The sequence below is a fragment of the Aegilops tauschii genome, chromosome 5 (assembly GCF_002575655.3).
Source record: "Aegilops tauschii subsp. strangulata cultivar AL8/78 chromosome 5, Aet v6.0, whole genome shotgun sequence".
Classification (NCBI taxonomy): Eukaryota; Viridiplantae; Streptophyta; class Magnoliopsida; order Poales; family Poaceae; genus Aegilops; species Aegilops tauschii.
Window position 1 is genome coordinate 23,992,771 of NC_053039.3, and position 14,982 is coordinate 24,007,752.

A 14,982-nucleotide genomic window follows, 5' to 3' on the forward strand; every position below is an offset into this window, starting at 1 on the left:
TAGGCATATGCTGAGAAAGAATCAGTGACTTAGAGAAAAAAAGAGGGGCTCGGGTCAACCTTGGTCAACGGATCTGGCAGGCCGGCGGATGGCGGATGGCGCGGCGACCACCGGCGAAGGGGCGGCACGGCGGCGCGGCCGCGGTGGCGAGGCACGGCGGGACGGCGGCGGCCGGGGCGCGCAGCGGCGGACGGAGGCGAGGGCGGCGGCGGCGCGGCGAGGAGCTGCGGCGGCACACGGGCGACGGCGGCGGGCGGAGGCGCGGGCGGCGGGCGGTGGAGCTGCGGGCCGGGAGGGCCGCGGGTGGGCCGGCGGGCCTCGGCGGCGACGGCGGCGGCAGCGCGACATGTGGCGGCGGCGGGCGGAGTGGACGCGTCCGGCCGGAGGCGGACACGTCCGGCGGCGCGAGGGGAAAACGAACTAGAGTTTCGTCTGCAAATGTATTTCGGGATGCCCACATATTTATAGGTAGAGGGAGCTAGGAGGCTCCAAATGAGGTGCGGTTTTCGCCCACACGATCGTGATCGAACGACCTAGGGCATGGAAGAGAGTTTGGTGGGTTTTGGGCTGGTTTTAGAGGGGGGTTTTGCTGGACACTCAAATGGACTTTGCGGATGCCCGGTTAACCGTTGGAGTACCAAACGACCTACAAATGGAACGAAACTTGACCGGTGGTCTCCGGGTGGTATATTAAGGTCACTTGACAAGCCTCGGTCCATTCCGAGAAAGTTTGACACACGCACACGAAAGAAAACAAGAGGGATGCACCAGAGGAGATAGGAGCGCCGGATTGCAAAACGGACAACGGGGAAAATGCTCGGATGCATGAGACCAACACGTATGCGAATGCAATGCACATGATGACATGATATGAAAATGCATGACATGACAAAATACAAAACGAAAGACAAAACCCGACAACGGAGGGAAAATCATAACACATAGCCGGAAATGGCAAGAGTCGGAGTTACAAATATGGCAAGTTACATGCGGGGTGTTACAACACTCCACCACTACGAGAGGATCTCGTCCCGAGATCTAGGACTGAAAGAACTCCGGATATTCAGAACGGAGATGGTCCTCGCGTTCCCAGGTGGCTTCCCGGTCGGAATGGTGCGACCACTTCACTTTCAGAAATTTGATTGACTTGTTGCGAGTCTTGCGCTCAGTTTCTTCAAGAGTAGCAACGGGGTGCTCATGATAAGACAAATCTTCTTGGAGGTCAATCTCTTCGAAGTTGATAGTGCGCTCAGGCGTCTTGAAGCACTTGCGGAGCTGTGACACGTGGAACACATCGTGCACGTTCGCGAAGTTGGAAGGAAGCTCAAGTTGATAGGCGAGGTCGCCTCTTTTGCCAATGATCTTGAAAGGACCCACGTATCTAGGGGCAAGCTTCCCTTTGATACCGAAGCGACGAGTGCCTTTCATTGGAGAGACGCGGAGGTAGACATGGTCTCTGATCTCGAAAGCCAAATCACGATGCTTACTATCATAGTAACTCTTCTGGCGCGATTGCGCGGCTTTGAGATTATCACGGATGACTTTACACATTTGTTCAGCTTCTGCGATTAAGTCATTGCCAAGAAGTTGGCGTTCACCAGTCTCTGACCAATTGAGAGGAGTACGGCACTTTCTGCCATAGAGAATCTCGAATGGGGCCTTGCCCGAACTCGCTTGGAAGCTGTTGTTGTAGGAGAATTCAGCATAAGGAAGACAATCTTCCCATTTCATACCAAAGGAAATGACACAAGCCCTGAGCATATCTTCAAGAATTTGGTTGACTCGCTCGACTTGGCCACTAGTTTGAGGATGGAAAGCTGTGCTGAAGCGAATGTTTGTGCCCATGGCCTTCTGGAAGGAGTCCCAAAACTTAGAGGTGAAGATGCTTCCATGATCTGAAGAAATCAATTGTGGAATGCCGTGCAAAGAGACAATTCTGGAGGTCTATAGCTCTGCTAGCTGAGCTGCTGTGATGGATTCTTTGATTGGAAGGAAATGAGCCACTTTAGAGAGCTTGTCGATGACAACGAAGATAGCATCATTTCCGCGCTTGGACTTTGGAAAACCAGTCACGAAGTCCATTTCGATGTGATCAAACTTCCATTCCGGAATAGCAAGAGGTTGGAGGAGACCAGCTGGTCGTTGGGGTTCTGCTTTCACTCTTCGACAGACATCACATTCATTCACGAATTGAGCAATTTCTCGCTTCATTCGAGTCCACCAATACGACTGCTTGAGGTCATGATACATCTTCGTACTTCCAGGATGAATGGACAGGAGAGAATTGTGCGCCTCGTTCATTATGACTTTCCTTAGATCACCTTTAGGAACCACAATCCGGTCCTCGAAGAATAAAGTGTCTCTGTCATCAATGCGATAGCACTTGTATTTGGAAAGGCCTTTGTCGATACCACGTTTCACCTTCTTCACCATGGCATCAAGGAGTTGTGCCTCACGAATTTGATCTTCCAAAGTAGGAGAGACTATGAGGTTGGCAAGAAAGCCTTGAGGAACAACTTGGAGATTCAGCTTGCGGAAAGCTTCACGAAGATCCGGTTGGAAAGGCTTGAGGATTAAGCTGTTGCAATAAGCCTTGCTGCTTAAAGCATCTGCAATGACATTTGCTTTGCCTGGAGTATATTCAATACTCGGATTGTACTCTTGAATCATTTCGACCCATCGAGTCTGCCTGAGGTTGAGGTTGGGCTGAGTGAAGATGTACTTGAGACTCTTGTGATCAGTGAAAATGTCCACTTGTCTTCCCAACAAGATATGTCTCCACGTTATTAATGCATGGACAACTGCCGCCAACTCAAGATCGTTAGTGGGGTAGTTCTTCTCGTTGGGCTTCAACTGACGAGAGGTATAGGCCACAACTTTCTTCTCTTGCATTAATACAGCACCGAGACCTTGAAGAGAAGCATCACAGAAAACTTCATACGGCTTGGATTCATCAGGAGGAGTCAAGACAGGAGCGGTGACTAGTTTCTCTTTAAGAGTGTTGAAAGCAACGTCACACTCAGGAGACCAGACATACTTCACATGCTTCTGGAGGAGGTTGGAAAGGGGCTTTGCAATCTTGGAGAAATTCTCAACGAATCTTCGGCAATAGCTTGCAAGACCCAAAAAACTGCGAAGCTGCTTGACATTTTGAGGAGGTTCCCAATTCACAACTGCGGACACCTTCTCGGGGTTAACAGCGATGCCCTTGGCAGAGATGATGTGACCAAGGAAAAGAACTTCATCGAGCCAGAACTCACATTTGGAGAACTTCGCATAGAATTGATACTCTCTGAGCTTGTCGAGCACCAATCGCAAATGTTTGGCATGATCCTGCTTATTCTTGGAGAAGACCAAGATATCATCGAGATACACCAGAACGAATTCATTGGTATAGGGGTTGAAGATGAAATTCATCATCCGAGAGAACACCGGAGGAGCATTGACAAGGCCGAAAGACACGAAAGTATATTCATAAGAACCAAAGCTTGTTCTGAATGCTGTCTTGGGAATATCTTCTTCACGAATGCGAGTCTGATGATAACCCATACGAAGGTCAAGCTTCGAGAATACTTTAGCCCCTTTGAGTTGCTCAAATAGCTCATTGATGTTGGGAAGTGGATACTTGTTCTTGATTGTCTTCTTGTTCAATGGACGGTAGTCGACACAAAGTCAGTCCGTGCCATCCTTCTTCTTGACAAAAAGAACACCACAACCCCATGGAGAAGAACTCGGTCTGACCAAACCCAGACGCTCTTGTTCATCGAGCTGTTTCTTCAATTCCTTCAGCTCGTTGGGTCCAAGCTTGTATGGACGCTTGCAAACGGGTTCAGTGCCAGGCTCTAGTTCGATAACGAACTCAACTGGCCGATGAGGAGGCATACCCGGAAGCTCTTCTGGAAAGACATCTTGATACTCGCAAACGACTTGAATTTGAGAGATGGCATTCAATTCGCCCTTCTCATTGAGAGAGAAAAACCGAATGGTTTCATCACGAGCGGCATAAATAATCACATCCTCAGACGAGTGTGTCAATTGAATTTCCCTGGAAGCACAATCAAGTTGAGCCTTGTGTTTAGAAAGCCAGTCCATCCCGAGAATAAGATCAATATCCGAGTCACCAAGAACAATTGGAGAAGACTGAAAACTATAGTCGCCCATCTTGATGGTAACATTCGGAACCATGGAACTTGCATTCATGAATTTACCCGGAGAGACAACTGATAGCGGTCTAGGCAAATCTTGATAAACCAACTCATGCTTAAATGCAAATGGTCTTGATATGAAAGAAAGCGATGCACCAGTATCAAAAAGAACTTTTGCAGGAATATCATTAACAGGAAGATTACCCATTATCACATCAGTAGATTCCTTCGCTTGAGCTGCATTCATCATGTTCACCTTAGCAGACTTTGGATTATGCTTGACCACTGCATTGCTGGAAGATCTGACAGGAGGAGGAGGAGGAAGGCGCCTTTGGTTCAGGCACTTGTTAGCATAGTGACCTTTCTGCTGACATTTGTTGCAAGTCACCTCTGAGAGTGGACGGTGATAAGGAGCATTGGACTTTGGAGCTTGATTCTGAGACTTATTCTGATAGCCAGAGTTGGAAGAACCATGGCCACCTTTGTTCTTCTGCTGGTAAGGCTGACGAAACGGAGGAGGAGGAGGCAACCAGAACTTCTATTGCTTAGCTGTCACAAGTGAGGAAGAAGAAGACTGAACTGCGTCTCTGACTCTCTTCTTAGAAGCCTCACACTTGAGCTGAGCAGCCTCTTGCTTCAGTGCCATATTGTAGAATTGATCGAACTGAGTAGGCTCAACAAGAACGAGAGCTAACTGCAGATCCTCTTTAAGGCCACCTCTGAAGTGATAGATCATGCTTTTTTCATGAGGAACGTCTTGTTTAGCAAAGCGAGCAAGTTTCTGAAATTGAATGTTGTATTGATACACAGACATGTTGCCTTGCTTGAGATTGCGGAACTCCTCACGCTTGCTCTCAACAACACTTTGTGGAATGTGGTGCGCTTTGAAGTCCCGACAGAAGTCAGTCCAAGTGATCACACGACCTCCTCTGGAATCTTTGTATTGTTGATACCAATCAGCAGCTTGGTCCTTGAGCTGGAAAGAAGCGAACTTGACATAGTCCTCAGGCCTGACATTGCTACATTCAAAATACTTGTTGATGTCCACGAGCCAATCATCGGTATCCGTGGCCTCGGCACAGTAGCTGAAAGACTTGGGCTGATTTGCGAGAAACTGGTTGAGAGTGGCAAAGTGAAACTGATTGTTGCCTTGACCTTGATTGCCTTGATTGCCTTGCCCTTGAGTACGTTCTTGCAAGAGTTGCAGAATCATCTGAGCATGGGCGTTGGTGGCTGCCATGATTGCTTGCCATGCCTCCGGAGGTGGAGGTGGTGGCGGAGGGTTCGCTTGACTCCCTTCATTGCGATCCGGATTCTGACGCGTTGGCGGAGCCATCCTGAAGAGGGTGACATCCGTTAGCATCTTGATGGACAAATAGATAAGTAGAATCAACGGATAGAAATTGCAACATATAGTCTACACAATAAGCATTCGAACGAAGATGAACGAATGAATTCCGTAGTAAATCATCACACTTCCATAAGTTGAGAAGCCACTTGAAAAAGATATGGAATGAACATATGAATTCGAAGCAACTCGAATACCACAATACAAAATAAAACAAAGTATTGGCTTGCAGAATAAGCCAGAACAAACATATGATAGAGATTTCGTCCGAAGTTTTCGTGGTGGGGCCCACACGGGCTCAATCGTACAGCACCATCATGTACAAGGCTGTGCACATGACATACGAAGCGTCCCCGAGTCGGCATAGCCATGGACTCTTTAAGACACTACGAGACCACTGTAAAATCAACCGTATACAGGCGGACCACTAGACGTCGAACCCCAATCTCATATCATGCGTCTGTCGGAAAGATATCCTAAGGCTACTTGAATTCCCACTTATAAACTCCCGAAACTTTCTGGTTATGCAATCTGGTGTAGGGGATACAGGGGACACAAAATATATCACCCAAACTAGCAATCCCTAGATCCAGCTGTATCCATCCGTCAACACATAACCAAGAAACCTTCGGAAATCGTTTACCTCAACCTTCGAAAAACATCCGTTATACAAGGTATGGCAATACTCCCGAACTCCCGCCCAGTACTGGGTGGCGTCAAGGTGATCTCACCAATAACTGCATAAAAGAGATTTCGATGTCGGCGAAACTCAGGTATTCCAGAACTGCAACGATAAAATTGTGACGACAACACCTCGGAGCTCAACTACCCGGGACACTGCCACAACCCCTAAATGACAGGAGGCACCAAGAACAATGTTCTCGTCACAAAACCATCGGAACGATTCCAAGATACCCGCGTGATCCTAAAAAAATAAATTTTAGTGAAATTTGAGGAGAGGATAGTCAAAACTTCTACGTCAGGAGACCTCACCAGAGCGACAAAAGGACTGGGGAGTACAAAGAATCCTACTCTCCGATATATATAATCCTAAGACTCAAAACATTTTTGTTCTAGACTCAACAACGCCAGCGATTCGATCAAGCAGGGGGCTCCTAAGTCGGGGATGGCTCTGATTACCAACTTGTAACGCCCACGATGCGGCTATATCTCCCACGTGTCGAGGCACGACTTAGAGGCATAACCGCATAGTGGTTTTGTCGCAAGAAGGGTCATCTTCACACAATCCCATGTAATGAACAAGAATGGGATAAAGAGTTGGCTTACAATCGCCACTTCACACAATACATAAATATTATTCATACATCATCCAAAATACAATCATATAGACCGACTACGGTCAAAAACCAGATGAAAATAAGACAACCCCAAATGCTAGATCCCCGATCATCCCAACTGGGCTCCACTACTGATCATCAGGAAAAGACACATAGTAACGACCACGTTCCTCGTCGAACTCCCCCTTGAGATCGACGCCATCATCTGCACTGGCATCGTCGGCACCTGCAACTGTTTTGGTAGAAATCTGTGAGTCACGGGGACTCAGCAATCTCACACCCGCGAGATCAAGACTATTTAAGCTAATAGGAAGGATGGTGTACTGAGGTGGAACTGCAGCGGCAAAAGCATGTATGGTGGCTAACTTGCGCAAATGAGAGCGAGAAGAGAAGCAACGGAACGGTCGTCATCTAGCAATGACCAAGAAGTGATCCTGAACACCTACTTACGTCATACATAACTCAGACCGTGTTCACTTCCCGGACTCCGCCGAGAAGAGACCATCACGGCTACACACGCAGTTGATGTATTTTAATTGGGTCAAGTGACAAGTTCTCTACAACCGGACATTAACAAATTCCCATCTGCCTCATAACCGCGGGCACGGCTTTCGAAAGATAATACCCTGCAGGGGTGTCCCAACTTAGCCCATCATAAGCTCTCACGGTCAACGAAGGATAAACCTTCTCCCGGAAAGACCCGATCAGTCTCGGAATCCCGGTTTACAAGACATCTCGACAATGGTAAAACAAGACCAGCAAAGCCCCCGAATGTGCCGACAAATCCCGATAGGAGCTGCACATATCTCGTTCTCAGGGCACAACAGATGAGCCAGACGTCGGGTTGGCATAGACCCTGGTTGCCCAGGGGGCGCCGGACATCGCTCGGTTTGGGCCAGCACTCGAAGGAGCACTGGTCCAGGGGTTTAAAATAAAGATGACCCTCGGGCTCGCGAAAACCCGGGGGAAAAGGCTTAGGGAGCAAATGGTAAAACCAAGGTTGGGCCTTGCTGGAGGAGTTTTATTCAAGGCGAACTCTCAAGGGGGTCCCATAAATCACCCGGCCGCGTAAGGAACGCAAACTCAAGGAACATAATCCCGGTATAACAGTAACTAGGGCGGCAAGAGTGGAACAAAACACCAGGCATAAGGCCGAGCCTTCCACCCTTTACCAAATATATATAGATGCATTCATTAAGTAAGAGATATAGTGATATCCCAACATATCCATGTTCCGGCATGGAACAAACTTCAACTTCACCTGCAACTAGCAACGCTATAAGAAGGGCTGAGCAAAAGCGGTAACTTAGCCAAACAACGGTTTGCTAGGAAAGGATGGTTAGAGGCTGACATGGCAAAATGGGAGACATGATATAGCAAGTGATAGGTAGCGGAGCATGGCAATAGAGCGAGCAACTAGCAAAGCAAAGATAGAAGTGATTTCGAGGGGTGGTCATCTTGCCTGCAAGGTTCTCAGAGTTGTCGAAAGCTTGATCCTCGTAAGCGTACTCAACAGGTTCCTCGTTCACGAACTCGTCTCCCGGCTCTACCCAAGACAAGAACACAAACAAACGGAACCACAATCAACAACGAGAAATGCGCAAGCAACTTGATGCAAAACATGTATGATATGCGAGATATGATATACGATGCATATGCGTGCTCCGGAAGGAAAATGATGAACATGGCAGTAACTTGGCAAACCAAGCATGCCACTGAAAAGATGAGATGATTTCGGTCGAAATCGATATAAAGATCACCGGAAACGGATGCAAGGTTTGCAAATGGCAAGCAAAACAAGAATGACACGAATCTGCGATTAACAACAAGATAGCACTTAAAAAGCAACAAGCAACAATGCTACAGCACCCCAACATAGCAAAAAAGCACATGGCAGTGATCTACAGGAGATTCTTGACAAAAGATAAACACTGAGCTACGGCTAGTTCACAACATTTCAAGCTCAAACAAGCATGGCAAAAGTGCAAAAGATAACAGGTTCACAGACTTTGTGAAAAACTGGACATGGCAGAAAACAGCATCAGGTAGCAATGTTCGGAGCATGAAATCAATATGCTACTGGAACTTAACATAGCAAAACAAGGCATGGAAGTGTTCTACTAAATGCACATGACAAAAGTCCCTTACTGACCATAATCCAAAAAGGACCAGAAGATATGATGGCAAGCATGTAAACATAGCAAGTTTCGTTATCAGGTTTCAGACTTAGGAGAAAACAGAGCATGGCAGAAATATTAATATGTAGGCCTCTTTGTGAGCTTGATGCACTCACTACATAGCAATGCGTTAAAAACCAAGTACACCTACAGCAAGATGGCATGTTTATGAAGCTATCCATGGAAAGAACAATTGCATATTATGTATGGATCAACTACAATAAGCTTGGCAATATTGCATATCATGTTAAGAATCTGCCAGAAATATTTTATATCAAAAGTAGAGCAAGATTGAGTAATGCTATGGCACTCCATAATTGCAACACATTGCAGGAACGGATCAACTACAACTATAGCTACAAAACATCCTTACTGAACATCTCAAAAATATGCATGGATCTCTCTGTAGCATCAAGTTTACATGGCAACAACATAACAGCAGACAAGGACTTGAGAAATCACCAAGTCCCTGAAATCAGAAATATTACGGGGCCTAGTTTGCATGCTTGTGCTAGTCACCGCAGAGATCACAAAAATAAATGGGCTACTCCACTGGAAAGATGTCATGGCATACTTCAAAACACATGTAGAGCTCATGCTCATAAGATGCACAGATTAAATGATACAAAAATGAAAAATCTCCAAGTTCTGATAAGAACCAGAGAATAACAGCAACTAGCCCTCGTCCAACAGAGATTTGGGCATCAAGATGACCTCTACTGAACATGGTGCAATTGAACAAAATGAAGAGCATCACGAGACGAACAATTTGACATATTACACGCGCGAATCGGATCTACATGCATGGAGTTACGCACTAAGGAACATAGGCATATGCTGAGAAAAAATCAATGACTTAGAGAAAAAAACGGGGGGCTCGGGTCAACCTTGGTCAACGGATCTGGATCGGGCCCTTCGAGCTCGTGCTCATCCGGAGCGACGCCGGAGGAAGGAGACGCCAGGCCGGCGGAAGGCGGATGGCGCGGCGACCACCGGCGACGGGGCGGCGCGGGGCGGCGCGGCCACGGCGGCAGGGCACGGCGGGACAGCGGCGGCCGGGGCGCGCAGCGGCGGCCGGAGGCAAGGGCGGCGTCGGCGCGGCGAGGAGCTGCGGCGGCGCACGGGCGAAGGCGGCGGGCGGAGGCGTGGGCGTCGGGCGGCGGAGCTGCGGGCCGGGAGGGCCGCGGGTGGGCCAGCGGGCCTCGGCGGCGACGGCGGCGGTAGCGCGACACGTGGCGGCGGAGGGCGGAGTGGACGCGTCCGGCCGGAGGCGGACACGTCTGGCGGCGCGAGGGAAAAACGAACTAGGGTTTCGTCTGCAAATGTATTTCGGGATGCCCGCATATTTATAGGTAGAGGGAGCTAGTAGGCTTCAAATGAGGTGCGGTTTTCGCCCACACGATCGTGATCGAACGACCTAGAGCATGGAAGAGAGTTTGGTGGGTTTTGGGCTGGTTTTAGAGGGTGTTTTTGCTGGACACTCAAATGGACTTTGCGGATGCCCGGTTAACCGTTGGAGTACCAAACGACCTCCAACTGGAACGAAACTTGACCGGTGGTCTCCGGGTGGTATATTAAGGCCACTTGACAAGCCTCGGTCCATTCCGAGAAAGTTTGACACACGCACACGAAGGAAAACAAGAGGGATGCACCGGAGGAGATAGGAGCGCCGGATTGCAAAACGGACAACGGGGAAAATGCTCGGATGCATGAGACGAACACGTATGCGAATGCAATGCACATGATGACATGATATCAAAATGCATGACATGACAAAATACAAAACGAAAGACAAAACCCGACAACGGAGGGAAAATCATTACACATAGCCGAAAATGGCAAGAGTCGGAGTTACAAATATGGCAAGTTACATGCGGGGTGTTACAACACTCCACCACTACGAGAGGATCTCGTCCCGAGATCTAGGACTGAAAGAACTCCGGATATTCGGAACGGAGATGGTCCTCGCGTTCCCAGGTGGCTTCCCGGTCAGAATGGTGCGACCACTTCACTTTAAGAAATTTGATTGACTTGTTGCGAGTCTTGCGCTCAGTTTCTTCAAGAATAGCAACGGGGTGCTTATGATAAGACAAATCTTCTTGGAGGTCAATCTCTTCGAAGTTGATAGTGCGCTCAGGCATCTTGAAGCACTTGCGGAGCTGTGACACGTGGAACACATCGTGCACGTTCGCGAAGTTGGAAGGAAGCTCAAGTTGATAGGCGAGGTCGCCTCTTTTGCCAATGATCTTGAAAGGACCCACGTATCTAGGGGCAAGCTTCCCTTTGATACCGAAGCGACGAGTGCCTTTCATTGGAGAGACGCGGAGGTAGACATGGTCTCCGATCTCGAAAGCCAAATCACGATGCTTACTATCATAGTAACTCTTCTGGCGCGATTGCACGGCTTTGAGATTATCACGGATGACTTTACACATTTCTTCAGCTTCTGTGATTAAGTCATTGCCAAGAAGTTGGCGTTCACCAGTCTCTGACCAATTGAGAGGAGTACGGCACTTTCTGCCATAGAGAATCTCGAATGGGGCCTTGCCCGAACTCGCTTGGAAGCTGTTGTTGTAGGAGAATTCAGCATAAGGAAGACAATCTTCCCATTTCATACCAAAGGAAATGACACAAGCCCTGAGCATATCTTCAAGAATTTGGTTGACTCGCTCGACTTGGCCACTAGTTTGAGGATGGAAAGCTGTGCTGAAGCGAATGTTTGTGCCCATGGCCTTCTGGAAGGAGTCCCAGAACTTAGAGGTGAAGATGCTTCCACGATCTGAAGAAATCAATTGTGGAATGCCGTGCAAAGAGACAATTCTGGAGGTGTATAGCTCTGCTAGCTGAGCTGCTGTGATGGATTCTTTGATTGGAAGGAAATGAGCCACTTTAGAGAGCTTGTCGATGACAACGAAGATAGCATCATTTCCGCGCTTGGACTTTGGAAAACCAGTCACGAAGTCCATTTCGATGTGATCAAACTTCCATTCCGGAATAGCAAGAGGTTGGAGGAGACCAGCTGGTCGTTGGGGTTCTGCTTTCACTCTTCGACAGACATCACATTCATTCACGAATTGAGCAATTTCTCGCTTCATTCGAGTCCACCAATACGACTGCTTGAGGTCATGATACATCTTCGTACTTCTAGGATGAATGGACAGGAGAGAATTGTGCGCCTCGTTCATTATGACTTTCCTTAGATCACCTTTAGGAACCACAATCCGGTCCTCGAAGAATAAAGTGTCTCTGTCATCAATGCGATAGCACTTGTATTTGGAAAGGCCCTTGTCGATACCACGTTTCACCTTCTTCACCATGGCATCAAGGAGTTGTGCCTCACGAATTTGATCTTCCAAAGTAGGAGAGACTATGAGGTTGGCAAGAAAGCCTTGAGGAACAACTTGGAGATTCAGCTTGCGGAAAGCTTCACAAAGATTCGGTTGGAAAGGCTTGAGGATTAAGCTGTTGCAATAAGCCTTCCTGCTTAAAGCATCTGCAATGACATTTGCTTTGCCTGGAGTATATTCAATACTCGGATTGTACTCTTGAATCATTTCGACCCATCGAGTCTGCCTGAGGTTGAGGTTGGGCTGAGTGAAGATGTACTTGAGACTCTTGTGATCAGTGAAAATGTCCACTTGTCTTCCCAACAAGAGATGTCTCCACGTTATTAATGCATGGACAACTGCCGCCAACTCAAGATCGTGAGTGGGGTAGTTCTTCTCGTTGGGCTTCAACTGACGAGAGGTATAGGCCACAACTTTCTTCTCTTGCATTAATACAGCACCGAGACCTTGAAGAGAAGCATCACAGAAAACTTCATACGGCTTGGATTCATCAGGAGGAGTCAAGACAGGAGCGGTGACTAGTTTCTCTTTAAGAGTGTTGAAAGCAACGTCACACTCAGGAGACCAGACATACTTCACATGCTTCTGGAGGAGGTTGGAAAGGGGCTTTGCAATCTTGGAGAAATTCTCAACGAATCTTCGGCAATAGCTTGCAAGACCCAGAAAACCGCGAAGCTGCTTGACATTTTGAGGAGGTTCCCAATTCACAACTGCGGACACCTTCTCGGGGTTAACAGCGATGCCCTTGGCAGAGATGATGTGACCAAGGAAAAGAACTTCATCGAGCCAGAACTCACATTTGGAGAACTTCGCATAGAATTGATACTCTCTGAGCTTGTCGAGCACCAATCGCAAATGTTTGGCATGATCCTGCTTATTCTTGGAGAAGACCAAGATATCATCGAGATACACCAGAACGAATTCATTGGTATAGGGGTTGAAGATGAAATTCATCATACGAGAGAACACCGGAGGAGCATTGACAAGGCCGAAAGACACGACAGTATATTCATAAGAACCAAAGCTTGTTCTGAATGCTGTCTTGGGAATATCTTCTTCACGAATGCGAGTCTGATGATAACCCATACGAAGGTCAAGCTTCGAGAATACTTTAGCCCCTTTGAGTTGCTCAAATAGCTCATTGATGTTGGGAAGTGGATACTTGTTCTTGATTGTCTTCTTGTTCAATGGACGGTAGTCGACACAAAGTCAGTCCGTGCCATCCTTCTTCTTGACAAAAAGAACACCACAACCCCATGGAGAAGAACTCGGTCTGACCAAACCCAGACGCTCTTGTTCATCGAGCTGTTTCTTCAATTCCTTCAGCTCGTTGGGTCCAAGCTTGTATGGACGCTTGCAAACAGGTTCAGTACCAGGCTCTAGTTCGATAACGAACTCAACTGGCCGATGAGGAGGCATACCCGGAAGCTCTTCTGGAAAGACATCTTGATACTCGCAAACGACTTGAATTTGAGAGATGGCATTCAATTCGCCCTTCTCATTGAGAGAGAAAAACCGAATGGTTTCATCACGAGCGGCATAAATAATCACATCCTCAGACGAGTGTGTCAATTGAATTTCCCTGGCAGCACAATCAAGTTGAGCCTTGTGTTTAGAAAGCCAGTCCATCCCGAGAATAAGATCAATATCCGAGTCACCAAGAACAATTGGAGAAGACTGAAAACTATAGTCGCCCATCTTGATGGTAACATTCGGAACCATGGAACTTGCATTCATGAATTTACCCGGAGAGACAACTGATAGCGGTCTAGGCAAATCTTGATAAACCAACTCATACTTAAATGCAAATGGTCTTGATATGAAAGAAAGCGATGCACCAGTATCAAAAAGAACTTTTGCAGGAATATCATTAACAGGAAGATTACCCATTATCACATCAGTAGATTCCTCCGCTTGAGCTGCATTCATCATGTTCACATTAGCAGACTTTGGATTATGCTTGACCACTGCATTGCTGGAAGATCTGACAGGAGGAGGAGGAGGAAGGCGCCTTTGGTTCAGGCACTTGTTAGCATAGTGACCTTTCTGCTGACATTTGTTGCAAGTCACCTCTGAGAGTGGACGGTGATAAGGAGCATTGGACTTTGGAGCTTGATTCTGAGACTTGTTCTGATAGCCAGAGTTGGAAGAACCATGGCCACCTTTGTTCTTCTGCTGGTAAGGCTGACGAAACGGAGGAGGAGGAGGCAACCAGAACTTCTATTGCTTAGCTGTCACACGTGAGGAAGAAGAAGACTGAACTGCGTCTCTGACTCTCTTCTTAGAAGCCTCACACTTGAGCTGAGCAGCCTCTTGCTTCAGTGCCATATTGTAGAATTGATCGAACTGAGTAGGCTCAACAAGAACGAGAGCTAACTGCAGATCCTCTTTAAGGCCACCTCTGAAGTGATAGATCATGCTTTTTTCATCAGGAACGTCTTGTTTAGCGAAGCGAGCAAGTTTCTGAAATTGAATGTTGTATTGATACACAGACATGTTGCCTTGCTTGAGATTGCGGAACTCCTCACGCTTGCTCTCAACAACACTTTGTGGAATGTGGTGCGCTTTGAAGTCCCGACAGAAGTCAGTCCAAGTGATCACACGACCTCCTCTGGAATCTTTGTATTGTTGATACCAATCAGCAGCTTGGTCCTTGAGCTGGATAGA